This window comes from Malania oleifera, chromosome 10 (genome assembly GCF_029873635.1).
Source record: "Malania oleifera isolate guangnan ecotype guangnan chromosome 10, ASM2987363v1, whole genome shotgun sequence".
Classification (NCBI taxonomy): domain Eukaryota; kingdom Viridiplantae; phylum Streptophyta; class Magnoliopsida; order Santalales; family Ximeniaceae; genus Malania; species Malania oleifera.
The window spans coordinates 74,335,060-74,356,958 of NC_080426.1; positions in this window are offsets into that span (position 1 = coordinate 74,335,060).

The window sequence follows — 21,899 nt, forward strand, 5'->3', positions numbered from 1 at the left end:
TTTTCAGGAAGCTATGGGTACACAGTTAGCATTTAGAACTGCGTTCCATCCCCATACAGATGGCCAGACTAAGAGGACGATCCAAACATTAAAAGATATGCTCCGTGCGTGTGTGTTGGATTTTAGGGGTAGCTGGACTCAGTTTCTACCGCTAGTTGAATTTGCTTATAATAACAGTTACTAGGCTAGTGGCATGGCTCCACACGAGGCATTATATGGTAGGAGATGTCGTTCTCCTCTCTTCTGGGATGAGGTAGGTGAAAGGCAAGTTTTGGGTCTAGAGATGGTGCAACAGGCATCCGACAAGGTTCGACTAATTAAAGAAAGAATCAGTACAACGCAAAGTCAGCAGAAAAGTTACGCAGATGCTCACTGCCGGAAACTAGAATTTGATGTGGGGGATCAAGGATTCTTGAAAATAGCTCCCCTACAAGGAATCATGATATTTGGAAAGAAGGGCAAGTTGAGCCCTAGGTATATTGGTCCTTTTGAGATACTAGAGAAAGTAGGACCAGTTGCCTATCGACTAGCTTTGTCAGCAGCTCTGTCTAGAATACATGACATATTTCATTTTGCTATGTTAAGGAAATACGTTCCTAACCCATCCCATATAATCAATTATGCAGAGTTAGAGCTTAAAGATTCACTAGCTTATGAAGAAGCGCTAGTATAGATTTTAGATAGAAAGACACAGGAACTACGCACGAAAGAGATCTAGCTAGTGAAATTTTTGTGGAGGAACCATGCAGTAGAAGAAGTTTCATGGGAACTCGAGGATGAAATCAGACGGAAATACCGACGATTATTTCAAGAAGTTTAGTCGTAAACCGGTAAAGTATAAGTAGATAGGTAATATTTTCTTTTGCAAGTACATGTATTGAATTAGTTAGTAGGTGGTCTTTAAATTTTATTTGCGTAATCTCCTAGAACATAGAATGTAACCACGGTATTCCTTCGCCATAAGTGATGGCAGGTAATAAAACAAGTAGACTGTTTTGCCTTTAAAGAATGATGAGTTATATGAATAGTAAATTTCGAGGACGAAATTTTATAAGGAGGAGAGAATGTAATAAGCCGAAGAATAATGGTATTTAAATAATAATGAAGGAAGGAAATGGAAACAGAAATAGAAGGAGGCAACAGATTTACACAGGGCCTTATTGACAAACATAGGGAGTTCGTCGACGAGCGCATAAGGAGACCTCATCGACGAAATCCCGTCTCATTGATGAGAAGATACTGATAGAGGGTTTAAAGTAGACAAAAACTCATCGACGAGGATGCAAGTTCGTTAACAAAATTTATACAGGACTCATCGACGAGGTGACGTGTCTCATCGACGAATACGGTCCTATAAATAGTTGAAACCCATATTTTTGATGAAAATTCAGCACAGAAATCTCTCCACTCTCTCTCTCTACGTTTCCTTCCCCTTCTCTCTTCGATTTTGGCTCCATTTCTCACCGGATTGAAGATCTGAGGCTCCCACGATGCTCTTGGTGAAGTTCTTTGCAAGTCTGCTGGAGCTGATTGTGGGAGAAGTTGGTTTGAAATTCATCCCAAATTCAGGGTAAGGTGTTTTATTCAGAATCTGTTTTCCCTGCAGTTATAGGAAATGTTGTATGTAGAAAAATACTGATGTTTTGTTCTGGCGGATGTAGTTTTCAGGGTGTTAAGTGGAGAACCCTATGGGTGTAGGGCCAGAGTTTAGTGAGGGCTTTTCAGAAACTAAGTAAGGGAAATATGTTATTCTAGGAGATTTGGTTATATTAACATGAATTTTACATATGTACATATATACCAGTTATTATGTAGTTTTTATAGAGTACGAGATTCAAAAGTATGTGTGGCCTAAATAGATATAATTCAATGTAGAATTTTATACAGTTTTTCTAGTATATGATATTATATAGATAGATATAAGTACATATACAATTTTCATTCAGATAGCTTCACATATAAATACATATATGTACACATATATTTATTCAGAACAGCATACATAGTATTTACAGAATGTTATGTTTTCCCAAATGCCATAACACTCAAAGTATACAGATAGATTATACAAATAGAAAGTACAAACAGATTATACAGTTATAGCATCAAGATGCCACATATATTACAGTATTTATAGTTCAGATTAATTGTGTTATAGTTATTTGGAAACCTAATGAAAATAGTAAAAAGAATATAGTATATATGTATATAGTATCAGATCCCTATGGAAGATTATGGACAAATACAATTTCAGAGCACGGTACATTGCTATATACATAATAAAGTGCAACCACATATCTCAAATAGTGTGTGGGTACCGTCAAACTGTGCTCGGAGAGGATGTAACTCCCCAGTTCACTGGGTTGAGGGGGCCAGTTTGACGAGGTAGCAGCCAGTCCCGCACTTAGGAGAGTATGCAGTTTGGCTGGGCTGAGGTAGTGTAGAGTATAGTGACTTATCTGGAAGGCCGACCAGATTAAGTCCTGCCTACGGGCTACACAACCCTGTCATGAGGGGTTAAATCATTACATACAGAGTTCCAGGGAATGAGCACAGTTATGTATATATATATATATATATATACACAGTTTTACAGCTTTGTCGTATATAGTATGATATAGCAATATATATATATATATATATATATATATACACACAGTTTTACAGCTTTGTCGTATATAGTATGATATAGCAATATGAATGATAGAAAGTTCAGATGATACAAATGTTTTAAGCTACTATACATGTGTTTTATAGATTTTTAAGATCATGCAGTTTTACATACTATTATTATAGTTTTACGACTTGGTCGCCACACACTAGTAATAGCATATTTCCACTTACTGAGCGTCATCTCACCCCATTACTTTACCACTTTTTAGGTAAGCCAACTAGGCAAGCAAATCAGGCTCGTGGATAAAGAGTTGACTTGGTTACCCTAGTTGTAGGGTAAGTTTGTGATAAGGTTTTGTATTTTTTAGATAGATTTTATTGGGGAGAGATGTATTTTATGAATATGTAATGGAAATACCGAGTTCTGGTATTATATGTTATATATGGTTGTGTGATTTATGTTTCTGCTGCATAAGTATGATTATATATGTATATATAAAAAAATGATATAATTTTGAGGTCGTTATAGCATCGACAAGGAGAAGGTTCTCTACACTACGTTCCAGCTAGTAGGAGAAGCTGAGAGTTGGTTGATGACTGTAAATCTGTTGCAGGAGGAGAGGGCCAATCCCTTAGGGATGACATGGGGTCATTTTAAGGAGGTATTTTTTGAGAGATACTTCTCGGCTTCCATCTGTGATGCAAAAGAAGACGAGTTCTTAAGTCTGACTCAGGGGACCTTAACAGTGTAGAGTTATGCAGCTAGATACATCGAGTTGTCTCTCTTTGTGCCGTGTATGATCTTGAATGAGTACAAAAAGACTCAGAGGTTCAAGAAAGGCCTGAGGAAGGATATTCATAGACTAGTGGGAATGCTGCACATTCGGGAGTTTCCTATTTGGTGGATAAAGCCGCTATGGTTGAGGCTGGTCTCTTGGAGGATGAGGTGGTACAAGATTAGAAGAAAAGGTCGGTGCCTTTAGGTTCTCAGATTGGTTCTTATTAGAGGTGGTGGAAGAAGAGGAACTATGGTTTGAGTAATCGCTAGGGTATGGAACCGTGGGGTCCACAGGAGAACCGATCTCATGAGTGTTGTAACAAGTGCGACAAATGGCATGATGGTGAATGCCAGCCGTTTGTGGGTAACTATTACAACTATGGAAAATCGGGCCATAAAGCTCGAGACTGTCGTACGCAGATGACTGATACGCCTACACCATTTCAGAATTGGGGAAATAATCAGGTGCCTCGGGGAAATTTTCAGGGAAACACAACTCAGGCGAGAGTGTACTCGCTTACTCCAGCTGATGCAGAGCACATTGGCAACATGGTGATAGGTACTATGTTACTGTTTTCAAATAAAGTTGTTGTCTTATTCGATTCAGGAGCAACCCACTCCTTTATATCTACAAACTTTGTGAAACTGTGTGGTGTTAAAACCCAAGTGATGGATGAAGGGTTGTTTATGGCTACACCATTTAGGAGTTTGGTGATCTGTAGGAAGATGTTAGGGAACTGCGCAATGGTAATTCAGGGAAGGTCTCTACCGGTGAACTTGGTAGTGTACGACATGTTCAATTTTGATGGTATACTTTGGTTATCCTCCAATTTTTCTGTGATTGACTGGCCTAGGAAAATGGTGGTGTTCAGACCTCCTAGGGAATAGAAATATGGGTTCATAGGATCCTGTGTGCGTTCGACGCCACGGATTCTGTCGGCAATGTAGGAGAGAAGGTTACTCTTGGACGAGTGTCAATGGTACCTAGCTTATGTGAAGGAACCACCTTAGGATGATTTGAAGCTCGAAGATATCCGAATGGTTAACGAATTTTTGGATGTATTCTCGAAAGACTTACCCGGTTTACCTCCTGATCGTGAGGTGTAGTTTGCTATTGAATTGCTTCCAAACAAGGCATTGATTTCTAAAGCTCCATATTAGATGACTCTAGCTGAACTTAAAGAGTTAAAGGAGTAGTTACAAGAACTACCAGATAAGGGCTTTATCAGACCTAGTGCTTCGCCCTAGGGAGCTCCAATATTGTTCGTGAAGAAGAAGGATGGGTCAATGAGAATGTGCATTGATTACTGTGAGATTAACAAGGTAACAGTGAAAAATCGATACCTGTGGCCTCATATAGATGATTTGTTTAACCAGCTGCAGGGAACACATGTCTTTTTGAATATCGATTTACGACCAGGGTATCATCAGGTGAAAGTTAAGATTGAGGATGTGACAAAGACTACTTTTCGAACCAGATATGATCACTACTAGTTTCTGGTCATGCCTTTGGGTTGACTAATGCTCCGACAATATTTATGAACCTAATGAATAGGGTTTTCCATGAATACCTAGATCAGTTCGTAGTGGTATTCATTGATGATATTCTGGCATATTCTAGGAGTTCAGAAGAGCATGAAAACTATCTGAGGTTGGTGCTTCAGGTACTACAGGAAAGGAAGCTATATGCTAAGTTGAAGAAATGCGAGTTCTCATTAAAATAGGTTGCATTTCTAGGCTATATCGTGTCAGATGGTGGTATCTCGGTTGATCCAGGTAAGATAGAAGCAGTGGTTGATTGGGTAAAACTGAAGAGCATATAGGATGTTCGGAGTTTCCTAGGACTGGCTAGGTACTACCGGCAATTCATGGAGGGATTCTCTAAATTGTCAGGTCTTTTGACACGGTTAACAAGGAAGGATGTGAGATTTAACTGGACCAACGAGTGTGAACAGAGTTTCGAGGAGTTGAAACATTGACCGGTTGCTGCTCTGGTATTGACCATCCCATCTGGGGATGGTGGTTTCGTGATATATAATGTTGCATCTCTGAAGGGTTTGGGATGTGTGCTGATGCAATAGGGGAAAGGGATTGCTTATGCTTTTCAGTAACTCAAGAAGTACAAGAAGAATTACCCCATGCATGACCTGGAGTTGGCGACAGTAGTATATGTGCTAAAGATCTGGAGACACTACTTGTATGGTGAACAGTGTGAGATCTTCATAGACCACAAGAGCCTCAAATACTTTTTCACGTAGAAGGAGTTGAACATGAGGTAGAGAAGGTGGTTGGAACTGATCAAGGACTATGATTGCACCATTAGCCATCATTTGGGGAAAGCTAATGTGGTAGCTGATGCATTGAGTCGGAAGTCTGAGCACGCGTCAGTATTCATAGTAGTACATTAGCATCATATTAGACGAGATCTGGAGAGTCTTGGCATAGAATTGGTGGACGGTAATCATCAGGCTTTCATGGTTAGCTTGGTGATCTAGCCAACATTATTTGAGAGAATTAAGGCTGCTCAAGCCAATGATGAAGAGTTAATCGAGGTTGTAGAGAAAGTATAGCAGGGGCTGGCTGTATATTTTAACATCTCTAAGGGAGGTGTATTGAGGTTTGGAACTAGACTATGTGTTCCAAATGACGAAGGGATAAGGAGGACGATCCTAGAGGAGGCGCATCATTCCTTGTATACGGTACATTCGGGTAACACGAAGAAGTATCGGGATTTATGCGAATCATTCTTGTGGAGTGACATGAAAAGGGAGATTACTCGGTTTGTGGAGCAATGTTTGACGTGTCAACAGGTAAAGGCTGAACATCAGAGGCCGACAGGGCCATTACAGCCATTGAGTATTTCGGAGTGGAAATGAGAGCATATCTCCATAGACTTTGTCATCGAGTTACCACCAGCACTTCATGGGCAGAACGCAATCTCGGTGATCATGGACAGGTCAACTAAATATGCCCACTTTGTACTAATGAAGGTTAATTACCCTTTGAATAGATCAACAGACCTATACTTGCAGGAGATAGTCAGAATACCGGCGTACCGGTGTCCATTGTTTCAGATCGAAACCTAAGATTTACTTCTCGATTCTAGAAAAGCTTATAGGAGGCACTGGAGATGAAGCTCACTTTCAGTACAATGTTCCACCCCCAGACTGATGAATAGTCAGAGAGGACGATTCAGATCTTAGAGGATATGTTACGAGCTTGCGTATTAGACTTTGGTGGTAGTTGGATTCAGTTTCTATCGTTGGTGGAGTTCACCTATAACAATAGCTTCCAAGCTAGTATTGGGATGGCACCATTTGAGGCATTGTATGGTCAAAGGTTTTGGTCTCTTCTGTACTGGGACGAGGTAGGTGAATGGTAGATATTGGGATGCGAACTCATGCAAGAGGCTTCTGATTATGGGTCAAAACTGTGAAATTGGGCATCTTAACCCAGGCTTTACGATTTATATTTTTAATTAAATGTCCAAAATTGTCTAATATTTTAATAAAGTGCCAAAATCATCATTCTTGAACTTTATTGCACTATTTATGAAGTTTTGGTAATTTTTTGTCGCAGGAAAATTCCCGGGAACCAAAACCAACACTTGTTCGTATTTCATGCATAACTTTTCTGTCTGAGCTCTGATTGAGACGATTCAAATTTCTAGAGAAAGAGGAAAGGATCATCTACAACTTTTGTGTTTTAGGTTTTTTGAGATATAGGCTCCAAAAGGGTCAGATTTGTGATGAACAGAGAATAAAAAAAATGAAAAAAATCAAGTTGCCGTGTCAACCCTTTCCAAACAGGTCAGGTCAGTGCTATCTGGGTCTAGGGCACCCAATGCCTCCTTTAAATCTCCTTCTCTTCCTTCTCTTCTCTTCTTCTTCTTCTTCTTCTTCTTCATTAGTTGGCTTTGTTTTTTTTTCATCTTGTTCTCTTCTCTTCCCTTTACTTTCTCTCCCTCAAACTCTCCTCTCTCCCCTTGATCTTCCTCTCCCTATGGTTCTCATCCCAGCTTCTCTGTACCAGCCTCTTCTGTTGCTGTAGCCAAGCAACCCGAGCACAACTCCACACAGCCAGGACAACCGCAGCAGACTTCTCTTCCAGCAGCTGAGCACCCAAGTCCCTGTTCCACTCCAGCGGCAGCAGCAGGTCCTCTGCAACTTGCTGCAATTTTCCAGCAGCTAGAACCAGCCTCTCGGCTAGTCTCCAGCACAGCTGTTCCACCACAGCAGCCACCACACCAGTAGCAGCAATAACCTGAGAACCAGCTGCTATGGCTTTTTCTCTTCCTCCTTTTATTGCAATTGAATGTGTCTTGTTTTTAAATTATTTAGTTAGTTAAATAGAGTTTTTGAAAATTTGTTTGAGTGATTATTAAGTACTTTTACTTTATTTTATTTTATTGATGTTTAGTTCTTGTTTATTTGAGATTTCTCAATTAATATTGTCATTAGATTGGTAGAGTTTAGTTTAGCTTCTTTCAATTATTTATTTATCGTTCTTTTAAATTAAATTCTGTTTTACTTCTAGCCAAATAATAAGTAAAAAAAAAAAGAGTTTTTGTTTGAAGTTGTTTTTCCAAAATTTAGTCTTTTTATTGAATCTTCGGTTAGTTAGGGTCGGGTTGATTAAAGTTTGAGTTTTTATTGTGTTTCGTTGTCATTTAAGTGTCGAACTTTTGTTTATGTCTGTGTTTAGATTGCAACTCTTGATTCAATATCTTAAATTTTTTGAAGGTTCAATTTTAGTGTGTGCGTTTGAATCTGATCGAGTTTCCTTGCCTGTGTGTTTTTAATTCTGAGTACCAATTTTCCATCTTTAATCAACGCATGTTCTGATGTTTCCTTGAGTAGATTAGCATTAGTGTTCTTCAATTCACTGCATTTTAGTTTAGGACTTTACATTACATGTCATTTAATTCAAAGTGGAACTCAACAATCTTGAAAACCCGAATCTGAACTGAGTTCAGTACCTTTTTAATTTTGATTGGAAGAACGTAAAATCTGAGATTAAAACGCATTCCCTGAGGAGACGATCTAGCCCTTGGGCTTAATATTACACGTCAGAACTCTTATACTTGGGATAGCTTCCGAGCTGCTCATTTTTCGAGTGAGTCAGCTTATGAGAAGGTCAGATTGATTAGGGATAGAATTAAATCAGCTCAGAGCTGATAGAAGAGTTACGCGAATGTGTGCCATCGGGAATTGGAATTTGAGGTGGGGGGTAAGGTATTCCTGAGGATCGCTCTGATTAAGGAAGTGATAAGATTCGGGAAGAAGGGCAAGCTGAGCCTGCAATATATTGGACCATTCGAGGTACTAGAGTGAGAGCGTCCGGTAGCCTACAAAATTGCACTACCCCCAACGCTCTCTCATATCCACAATGTGTTCCACATATCTATGTTGAGGAGGTACGTGCCAGATCCATCACATGTGATTATTTATGAATTTTTAGAGATTGGGGATGCTTTGGCGTATAAGGAGATACCCATTCAAATTCTGGACTAGAAAGTTCAGAAGCTGTGTACCAAGGAGATACTGTTGGTAAAAGTGATGTGGTGAAATCACGTGGTTGAGGAAGCTTCTTGAGAGTTAGAGATGGAGATATGCCGGAAATAGCCACAATTGTTCTGAGGAATAGAGTTGCAAAGTCGATTAGATAGGTATGTGATACTTTTTTTGTTTAGAGTGATAATGTGTGATTAGTCTCTAGGAGGGTTTTGTGATAATGTGAACTCTGGAGATATTGTGTATGTAACCACGGTATTCCTCTGTCATAAGCGAGGGTATGTAATAAATTTGGGACGGGGCTACTATGTGGGTGGTCATTGGCTCTTCCTAGAGTTGGGTATGTGTTTTAGTATATTGATGAGTTAGTGAGCGAGATATTGCAAATTTTGAGGATGAAATTTTTGTAAGGAGGGTACGTAGTAAGAACCCGACTCGAGAAATGTGGATTAAATAACTAAGAAAAGGAGAAGGGATTTAAAAATGGAAAATTAGTAGGGCTCGTCCACGAGGCTCTTTTTCTTATCGACGAAGTCCCTTCTACAGCTCGGCGACCAAATTCAGAGGTTCATCGATGAGTGAATGCCGAGAGATTTTGGAAATTTTCAAATGTCAGGCTCGTTGACAAGGCCACGCCGTCGTCAACGAATGCCCTTCTTCTGCTCTTTGACGAGCGCTCCACTTCGTTGACGAGGCCAGCGGGGTCAAAGGTTTATAAGTTGAATTTTCATTTACTTAATGGTTAAGAAACATAAAAATCTTCTCTCTCTTTCTCTCTCTCTCTCTCTCACTCGGGTAAAATGACGGGATTTTTGGGTTATAGTTTTTGGGAAAATTGGAGGTTTCGGGTATCATCTCCTTTGCTGTTGGAAAATGATATATGTGATTAAATTGTAATATAGATATAACCATACCTTTGATTATGTTAAACTGTATTTTCGAAGCATCTGACATGAGATTATTTGTATAGCCAAATAAGTGTGGAATGAGCTAATGTATTGAATGATGTGTTTTGTGAAAAAGCGTGCCAATTAATTATCGTAGGTTGTGAGTTATTGAAATAAGATATAGGAACGAGAGTTCCAAAATATTCTAGGTTTTATGAAAATGCCAAGTCAGAATAAAATTAAAGGCCTAGGACAATCGAAGCATGCTGGGTAACTACCAAAGGCTGAGATATGAGGTGTGCCAGAATAATACCGTACGTGATCGAGTCGGTTAACTACCATAGGCTCAAATATCCAGCTTAAGACCGAGGGTGTGAAATACCACCTATGATTTTGGTTGGTCACCAAAGGGTGTGAGTTTGTGCCATGTTTGCATTGGTTTAACGCTGTGGGGGCTTATGGTGTGCCAAGTTACCGAGGGCGCTGTGTCGTGCGACCAAGTTAGGCCGAAGAGTGTGATGACACTAGACCGAGGTGTTTTGTGAGACATACTGGAACTGTGTTGTGAAAATACTGGAATTGTGAAATGTTTATGTTTTACTGTTGAAATAACACTCATGAATCCACACACTGATATCTTATTGAGAGGTTTCTCACCCCTATCATACAAATGTGTTTTAGATCCTTCAAGTACCCGACACTGGCATCCTAGTGTTTCACGTGGTTTTTGGTTTGCTTTGTAGAAGTATTTGTGTAAGTACTGATCTTTGGCCGGGGTGTTATTTTGGGTTGGGGTATGTTATGTTTTTTGGGAATTAGACTATGGTTTTGTATGGACTCTGGTATGGTATGATGGTATGGTATTATGATGTAATAGGTTGAATTATTTCGCTGCGTATATTGTGAACGTGATTGTGGATAGGGTATAAGTGAACCCTACGGGGTCAGACCCTTATATTGTGTAGTATCATGGATGGTTGTATGATACAAGGACAGGTTAGGTTACTAAATCACACCTTGGGTCCCAGTTCCGGGTTTAGGGCATGACATATATCTTGCCATAAAATGACAAACAAAATAATAAAAAATTATTTCCCATAATGATGTTATCAAAGAGTACATGGGATATGCTTGCTGAAAAAGAAACTTTAAAGATCAAGCAAGTACACTTTTTCGGGTGATCAAGTAAGCACAGAACATAGTATGACCAGAAAAATACAACCATATATATCCCCAAAACAAAATTAATAGTTAAATGCAAGATCATATGGCAAAGAAGAACCACTGTGGCTAAGCAATATCTTTCTGATTATGATTTTAAAAAAATATCACTTTTACAAACAAACCACAAATGAATTTAAGAATTGATCTAAACAAAAAATTGGTGAGCACAATATGATAGACATTTAATTTTGAATGCTCCCCTTATCGATTTGAATTCAAGTTTAGATATAGTGAACTACTTAAACTAGCCAAATATTAAATTTACTTAGCAGTCCAAGCAGTATGAGCCTTCATATTCAAATCTTTTAAAACGAATATATTGGATAAAGATTTATTCATTTCACCATGCAACCAGTATAATCATCCCTATAGAGCGTAGATGGACTAGAGAAAATATATTAAGGCATGAATATATAGAACTTTAAGAGCTAGATATGATGTTCAGGGTTCTTAGAAGGGCCTTAATATTCAAAAAGCGAATTGATGCATGTGAGTCTTTTATGCACTTTGTATAGGGATGGAGCTTAGCTTTTCTAAACATTTGATGAATATGCCATGATGAAGTTTAATATTCAATTGATTTTCACTCATCCTTTAAAAAATAATTAACATTAATTTCATTATAATCATCATTGTACATGGTTTTTATTTTTGGGAAATTTCTAACAAAATTTCGGTAGCATGTCATCTGTAAATAGAATATTTTCCTATAAAACTTGTACCTGATAGCTGGTTGTTCTCAATAGATAGATCATATAAAGCACGCAACAACCTAAAAACCACTACTAGCATGCAATTCATATCACTGCATCTATCATGCAGGAGGCATTCTAGACTAAACATGCAATTAGGTAGCAATCAACAATTCACAAAAAAAAAAAAAAAAAAAACCATCCATCAATGAATATACACAGTAAAAAGCAAAGGATAGTTATGAGTTTAGTGCAGTGCTTATATACAGATTTAGGCATAAATAATAGTTGAGAGCATTTTGATTTTTATAGACATGAAAGTGTAATGTTGCCTCTGAATTAAGTACACAGTCAACTTATGTCTTATTTTTCAAATCCTTATCCAAGGGCTTCTAAATTTTTCAATGTTTTGAGCTTGGCTTTAAATGCATTCGGCCTAGAGGACCAAAAAGTTGCAATGACAATTTTTTTTTTTTAACAGGGTCCAGCCTAATTATGCCTCTTTATGATTTTCAATGCATGAGAGGCACAAGTTGAAATGGCTTTCGATTTAAACTACACGTGCATAGGTTTACCTGAATTTTATGCATTCATCTAGATTGAGACCTAGTGCAACTAACTTTAGCCATTCAACATCATTTGAAGCTTTTAAAAGATTTGATTGAAGTTTGAGAGCTTGTGAAGGAAATTTGAATAAAATAGTCTTAAGGATTAAATTTCTATTATGTTCAGAAGAGTATTTAGGAGTAGGACAACATTCAAAATATTTTTGTGTTGGGAAATATGTCCTAATGACTTTGGCAAAGAGCATTTGAGAGAGTAAGAATTTCTTAAACACTGCTCTTTGGACATTTCCAGTTAGCCATTATTGGAAGGTATCCTCTAAAAAGTATCACAAATTAGAGCAAGGATATGAACCACTGAAAGGATAAATCTCTACTAGATATGATCGTGGTGTGGTAGAGATTTCCTATGGAGGATATGGTGAAACAAAATTAGACAGTTTTACATTTAGAGCACAAGGAATTATTTTGATTGAACAACAAGATTTGAATCCCTTAATTAATGCCTCTAATTTTGATTATGAGAAGAATGTCTATTGATGAGCACCAGACGAATAAATAGTTATGATCAACAATGCTTAAGCCTAGAGAGATGACTAAAAAATTTATTTGGCTTTTAAGGCTCCAAGATGAGTTTAGGATTAGATGATGCTTTCATTTCCTAAAGCTTAGTCTCACGCAATGGACAAAGTATACTTAACTTTAGATTTTCATAATTAAGTATGAGTTCAGCTGTAATGACCTGCTTAGATATTCATATAATAAAAGCAGAATAAAAAAAATAGTCAACCCGAACCCGTGGGTAGCGGGGACACCTATCATACACAACCAAACCTAGGAAGCAGTAAATGTAAATCACATTCATCAACTAATAATTATATAATACCAGAGTCTGCTATATTCTCAAAGATACTATACTTATATACAACCTCAAAATAACAAAAATAGTTATAGGATCCCACAACAACAATCTCCTAATCCTAGTACAAAACTTACCCTTCTAGTAGGGAAGCTTAACTCTCTCAGCGGCGGCCTTGACCCGCCGGTCTCTCTGCGTTTCCAGAAAAAAATCTTTTAATATTCGGGCGTAAGACACCTCTAAATAAGGGAAAATAAACTAAATACAGCTATATGGCAACATGAATACTTAATGATAATATAGATATACAGTACAATCTTCATACTACAAAAAATCATCATTTCATAACTGTAAAAACATATACTTTCCTATTTCTAATAAATCATACTAATCATAACTGTTTGGTATAGCTAATAATATTGAAAACATACCCAGGATGAATAGTTAGCTGATGTCATGTATTACCCCCCATGACGGGTTGTGCAGCCCGAAGGCAGGACCCAACAATGGCTGGCCGACCACTACCGAGTCAAAAATGTCTGTAAGTACGATGGGCCCGCCACACCCTAGTCCGGATTGCCAGGTGGACGTCTATAACTCTACACTGAAAGTCACATTGACTATCCATCTCCCACCTCCTCGTGGGGTGGTTAGCACCAGTCTGATCATAGATATATGATCTATAAGCTATGGTACCGTGTTCCTGAATTGAACTAAACTAACATTCTAGTTCTGATAACATATAATACATGATAATATAGCATTTAACATAAATGGATTGATAGCATTTTCTATAATTTCATAAATACGGCATTATGCCGAAAATTTCATAAATACGGCCTTGCGCCGAACATTTTATAAATACGGCATTGCGCTGAACATTTTATAAATACGACCTTGCACCGAAATCATATGTAAAACACGGCCTTGCATCAACTATCAATCATAGCCTTGCACCGAATGTCTCATAAATATCATTCTGAATAATAAATCAGTTATCATGTATTTTCATCATTATGTACTGTATTATTCCATATTCCTAAAAACATGCTTTACTCATAAAATTACCATATCATAATACTTTTCATGAAAAATAATATTCATGCCACACATAGTTGAGTAAATTCGTATATTCCATTCTAAAATTTCACTTACTGTATAACAACAGTATTTTCCCAAATATGCATTTTCTTAATAATATTCAAATTTAATATATGCTTCCCTGAAAATTAATTTACTGATAAATAATAATTAATAATACGTGTGGAAAATAACTACTTTAGTTTACTCCCTTACCTAACGCTAGAAAGAAACCCCCTAAAATTCCCGGTCCTACACTCGCAGGCCTCCTTGTTCAACTCCCTGAAAACAATAACTCCCAGAACTAAACTTCAGTATTTTCACTTGGGTATCATTTCCTATAATAGCGAAAAGATCAAATTTGACATAAAAAACCTTACCTTAACCCAGGGATGAATTTCAACTCGTTTCCACCAATGATCCGCTCCGGTAGATTTGGAGAGAACTTCCCTAGGAGTGTCGTTGTGGCCTCAGATTGTCGATTTGGCGAACGACAGAGCTGAAATTGAGGAAAGAGGAGAGAGAAACCATAGAGGAGAGAGAGAGAATGATTTTCTGATTTTGTTGCAATTAAATCTGAGTTTTAGGCTATTTATAAAGCCGGATTCGTCGATGAGACACGTCACCTCGTCGACGAGTCCTGTAGAAAGTTCGTCAATGAACCTGCACCCTCGTTGATGAATTTCAGACTTCCAAAACTCCTCCCTCGGTATCTTATCGTCGACAAAACTTGGCTTCGTCAACGAGGCTCTCTTGTACCCTTGTCGATGAATCTCCTATGTTCATCAATGAGGACCTGATAAATTTCCTCAGTTATTACTTCCAAAGTGTAATGTCATCGACGAAGTCTGCTGCCTCCTTATCTTTCTATTTCCTTACCTTCCTCTCTATTTAAATTACATTCTTATTATTTGGGTCATTACATTCTCCCCTTATAAAATTTCGTCCTCGAAATTTACTATTCGTATAATTCATCATCCCTTAAAGGAAAAACGGTCTACTTATTTTATTACTTACCCTCAATTATGGCGGAGGAATACAGCGGTTACATTTTAAGTCTTGGGAGATTACATATACCAAAAGAAAATTCCCCCAAAACTAAAATACCACTTACTAATTAAAGCATTACATGTACCTACAAAGGAAACATTACATATTTACTTACATTTCTTAATCACATATGGGCTTCTTGGAATAATTGTGGGTAAATCTGTTTGATATGCTCCTCAAGCTCCCAAGAAGCCTCTTCTACTGCGTGATTCCTCCATAGAATTTTTACCAGAGGAATCTTCTTATTACGTAGTTCATATTCCTTTCTGTCCAGAATCTGCACTAGTACCTCCTCATAAACTAATCACTGAGCTCTAACTCACCATAGCTAATAATATGAGAAGGATCTGAGATGTATTTCCTCAACATATATATGTGAAATACATCGTGCATCCTGGATAGTGTAGGTGGCAAAGCTAGCCTATAGGCCACCGACCCCACTTTCTCTAAAATCTCAAACGAACCGATAAACCTAGGGTTAAGTTTACCCTTCCTACCAAACCTCATAACTCCCTTTAATGGAGTAATCTTCAAAAATACATGATCACCAACATCAAATTCTAACTTTATGCGGCGATTATCGGCACAACTCTTCTGTCGGCTCTGAGCTACAGTGATTCTATCCCTGATGAGCCAAACTTTATCGTACGCCTGTTGTACCAACTTTGGCTCCACAACTCACCGCTCACCCATATCGTCCTAATACAAAGGAAATCGACATCTTCTATAGTACAGTGCCTCAAATGGTGCCATACCAATGTTGACCTAAAAACTGTTATTATACGCGAATTCCACCAACGGCATGAACTGAGTCCAACTACCCCCAAAATCAAATACACATGCTTGGAGCATATTTTCTAGTATCTGTATCGTCCTCTCAGTCTGCCCATCTGATTGAGGATGGAATGTTGTGCTAAATGATACCTGAGACCCTAGAGCGTCCTGTAAGCGTCTCCAGAACCGTGATGTAAAACGCGGGTCTCGGTCTGACACAATAGATACGGGCACTCCATGAGAATGAACTATCTCCTGGATGTAAATCTCCGCTAAACGGTTGAGGGAATAGCTGATCTTGATAGGGAGAAAATGGGCGGTTTTAGTCAATTGATCTACTATCACCTAAATCGCATTCTGGCCATGCGATGTCGACGGCAGCCCTGAAACAAAGTCCATGGATATTTGATCCCACTTCCACTCTAGGATAAATAACGGCTGCAACTGACCAGCTGGCCTTTGGTGCTCAGCTTTTACCTGCTGGCACGTCAAGCACTGGGCTACATACTCGGCAATCTCTCTCTTCATACCACTCCACCAGTAAAACTCTCGCAGATCCCTGTACATTTTCGTATTGCCGGGATGAGTTGTATTCAATGATCTGTGAGCCTTCTCAAAAATAGTCTTATTGATCGCAGCATCAGTAGGAATACACAGTCTGGAATGGAACCGTAAAGCTCCATCATCTGAAATGCAGAATTCCTCCCCCTGACCACTCTACACTCTGTCCATCACCTCTACTAACTCTGGGTCTTCCTTCTGAGCGGCTTTAATTTGTTCCTGTTGAATAGGTTGTACCACTAGGCTGGTGATACATACAGAAGGATTATTCTTGACCAATTTAATGCCGAGTCTCTCCAAATCCATCATGATCGGTTGCGGGATCTCCATAACCATCAATGTTGATTCCCCAGACTTCCTGCTCAGTGCATCAGCTACCACATTTTCTTTCCCTGGGTGGTAATTGATGGTACAATCAAAATCTTTAATTAACTCTAACCACCTTCTCTGTCTCATATTCAATTTCTTCTGGGTAAAGAAATACTTTAAACTTTTGTGGTCGGAGAAAATCTCACACCACTCGCCGTATATGTAATACCTCCAAATTTTCAATGCGTGCACCACTGTAGCCAATTCAAGATCATGGGTAGGGTAGTTCTTTTCGTATTCGTTCACCTGTCTAGACACATACGTCACTACCCTGCCATGCTACATCAATACACAGCCAAGTCCTTTCAAGGATGCATCACTGTAGATAGTATAACCCTCACCCCCAGATGGGATGGTCAGTACTAGTGCTGTGACTAGTCTCTGCTTCAATTCCTAAAAAGTCTGCTCATAGCTGTCAACCCATTCAAATCTGGATTTCTTCCTAGTCAGTCGTGTCAAAGGCCTTGATAAAGCTGAGAATCCCTTAACAAAACGACTGTAATAACCAGCTAACCCCAAGAAACTCTTGTTCTCTTATACGTTCCTCAGTCTAGCCCAATTCACTACTGCATCAATTTTACTGGGATCCACAGAAATTTCGTCTCCTAAGATAACATGACCCAAAAACATAACTTTCTCAAGCCATAAGTCATATTTACTAAACTTTGCATACAACTTCTTCTCCCTGAGCATCTGCAAAACTTGCCTCAAATGTATCTCGTGCTCCTCATAGCTCCTCGAATAGACTAGTACATCATCAATAAAAATAACAACAAACTGATTTAAATATGGATGAAAAATTTTATTCATCAAATCCATAAATATCGCATGAGCATTCGTCAGACCAAATGGAATAACAAGGAACTCGTAATGCCCATACCTGGTCTTGAAAGCCGTCTTCGATACATCTTTTGCCCTTACCTTTACTTGATGATAGCCTGACCTGAGGTCGATCTTAGAATATACCCGTGTACCCTGGAGCTAGTCAAACAAGTCATCTATACGCGGTAGAGGATACTTGTTCTTAATGGTCACTTTATTAATCTCCCTGTAATCTATGCGCATCCTTATAGACCCGTCCTTCTTCTTCACGAACAGCATTGGAGCTCCCCACGGAGATACACTAGGTCGTATGAAGCCCTTATCAATCAAATCCTACAACTGATTTTTCAGTTATGCCAACTCTGCTGGCACCATTCAGTACGGTACTTTAGAGATTGGTGCTGTACATGGAAGTAGATCAATGGAAAATGTACCTCACGATCAGGTGACAAGACCGAAAATTCATCTGGAAACACATTAGTAAACTCCTTTACTACTGGCATACTGGTGAGCTTCACTTCATTCCCTGTTGTTTCTTTCACGAAGGCCACAAATCCCTGACAACCACTCAAGAGCAATCTCCTCGCTTGAACAGTTGAAACCATTTGAGATAGAGATTGCACTCGTGATCCTATAAATCTGAATTCTGGTCTTCTTGGTGGTCTAAAAATTACTTCTCTTGCATGGCATACTATACTAGCAAAATTAGCTACTAGCCAATCCATGTCGAAAATAATATCAAACCTATGCATGTCTAGCACTACCAAATCTGTAGGTAGAATCCTTCCGTGAACACCAACTAGACAACCATGGGGTACCTTACTACATCTCACTACTGACCCGGTTGGTGTAGCTGCTAATAATTCAACATCTAATGTTTGTGTTTCTGCCCCACACAATTTAACACATTCCATAGATGCAAACGAATGCGTGCCCCCTGAGTTAAAAAGTGCAATAACTTTAAATGAAAACATATTAATTGTACCTGTCACCATGTTGCCGGTTGCCTTAACATCACCTGACATTAGAGCAAAGACCCTGGTTGGGGCCATATTCCGCTACTGGCCTCCACGTGGTTCCTAGTAGCCTCCTCGAGTAGGTTTAGGAATAGGAGCAGCACCAATCTGAACCTGACAGTCCCTCATCATATATCCTGGCTCCCCACACCAGTAGTAGACACCTCGCCCGACACGACACTCCCCCAGGTGTCTCTTTCCGCAAGACGGGCAAGCTGGAGATGGCTGCACACTCTGGAAACCGCGATTCCCAGTCTCCTGCCTCTAATCTTTATAGTAGCCACCTCTCTTCCATGAACCATGTCTGACTCCCTGTTGGGAACCAGAAGGTGTGGATCTCTTCTTCTGTCTCTGCTCCTCAGCCTCTAACTACTCTCCAATCTTTGCTATAGTGGCTCTATCCACTAGCTTAGCAAAATCTTGCAACTTCAGAATCGACACCTGCTTATAAATTTCTCTCCTCAGACCTCTCTCAAACTGCTATACCTTCTTTGCTTCATCTAGTATGATGTACGGGGCAAAGCGAGATAATTAAATGAATCTCGACGCGTACTACTATATGGTTTACTGTCCTTGCTTCAGATTTAGGAACTCCTTAATCTTCGCTTCCCTAGACGAGGTTGGAAAATACCTGTCGAAGATGTCTCCTTAAACTGCTCCCATGTCATCTCCATAGGTATTGTCCTCAGCTGCTTTAAAAGTTTCACCGCTGTCCACCACCTCTCGGCTTCTCCAGTTAATTTGTAGGTAGAAAATAGCACCCTCTGCTCCTTTAAACATTGCAGCACTGCAAACATTTTCTCTATCTCCTATACCCAGTTTTCAGTGACTGCAAGATCTGTTCCCCTTGAGAAAACTGGAGGATTCATCTTTATGAATTTCTCTATCGAGGTACTGTGGCTTGCCGATGGACCACCATGTTCCCTCGAACTCCTGGCAATTTCGGCCATGACTTGCTGTGCCACGCTGCGTAAAATTGCATCTGAATCACTACCCGTAGTGCCTGAGGGTCTAGCACCCTCATTCCCACTAGCGTGGGCACTACTACCACCAGGGTCCATCCTGGAAAACAAATAACTTAACTCAAAACCCCTTCACTATACATATATCCCCCAACCAATATAGTATTTATTCCTAATTAATTCATCTCTTTTGATCTTAATTCAAGGTTCAATCTTGCAACCTAGATACCCAACCCGACGAAAGTTTACCATGAATTTCCTGAAATCGTCACCCTAGGAAAATCACACAAACCACCACGAAGGTCGTGCATCTAAACTACAAAACTAGACTTCAAATCCCCTTCTCCTATACTCTGGTATTATTACCGCTGCACTTTGGAGTCTACAGAACCTAGTATCCTAGGCTCTGATACTAAACTATAACGACTTGTTTAGATATTCTTATAATAAAAGCAGAATAAATAAAATAGTCAACCCGAACCCGTGGGTAGCGGGGACACTTGTCATACACAGCGGAACCTAGGCAGCAGTAAATGTAAATCACATTCATCATCCGATAATTAAATAATACCAGAGTCTACTATATTCTCAAAGATACTGTATTTATATACAACCTCAAAATATCAAAAATAGTTCTAGGATCCCACAACAATAATCTCCTGATCCTAGTAAAGAACTTATCCTTCTAGCAGGGGAAGCCTAACTCACTCAGCGACGGCCCTGACCCACAGACCTCTTTGGGTTTCCGGAAAAATCATTTAATATTTGGGTGTGAGACACCTTTCAGTAAGGGAAAATAAACTAAATACAAATTGTGTGACAACATGAATACTTAATGATAATATAGATATACAGTACAATCTTTATACCAGAAAAAATTCATCATTTAATAACTGTAAAAACGTATACTTTCATATTTCTAATAAATCATACTAATCATAACTGTCTGGTATAACTAATAATACTAAAAACATACCTAGGATGAATAGCTAGCTGACGTCATGTATTACCCCCCATGACGGGTTGTGCAGCCCGAAGGCGGGACCCGACAATGGCTGGCTGACCACTACCGAGTCAAAAATGTCTATAAGTACGATGGACCCCCCACACCCAGGTTCGGACTTCCAGGTGGACGTCTACAAATCTGCACTGAAAGCCACATCGACTATCCATCTCCTACCCCCTCGTGGGGTGGTTAGCACCAATCTGATCATAGATATCTGATCTATAAGCTACGATACTGTGCTCTTGAACTGAACTAAACTAACATCTGGGTTCTGATAACATATAATACATGATAATATAACGTTTAACATAATGGATTGATAGCATTTTCTATAATTTCATAAATACAGCATTGTGCTGAAAATTTCATAAATATGGCCTCACGTCGAACATTTTATAAACACGGCCTCGCGCCGAACATTTTATAAATATGACCTCACACCAAAATCATACGTAAAACATGGCCTCGCACCGACTATCAATCACGGCCTTGCGTCGAATATCTCATGCATGTCATTTTGAATAATAAATCAGTTATCATGTATTTTCAACATCATTATGTACTGTATTATTCCATATTCCTGAAAACATGCTTTACTCGTAAAATTGCCATATCATAATAATTTTCATGAAAAATAATATTCATGCCACACATAGCTGAGTAAATTCATACATTCCATTCTAAAATTTCATTTCCTGTATAACAACAGTATTTTCCCAAATATGCGTTTTCTCAGTAATATTCAAATTTAATACATGCTTCACTGAAAATTAATTTACTGATAAATAATAATAATAATAATAATAATAATAATAATAATAATAATAATAATACGCTTGGAAAATAACTGCTTTAGTTTACTCCCTTACCTGGCACTAGAAAGAAACCTCCTAAAATTCTCGGTTCTGCACTTGCAGGGTTCCCCGTTCAACTCCTTGAAAACAATAACTCTCAGAACTAAACTTCAGTATTTTCACATGAGTATCATTTCCTATAACATGAAAAGATCAAATTTGGCATAAAAAACCTTATTATAGCCCAGGGATGAATTTCAACTTGCTTCCACCAATGATCCGCTCCGGTAGATTTGGAGAGAACTTCCCCAAGAGCATCGTGGTGGCCTCAAATCG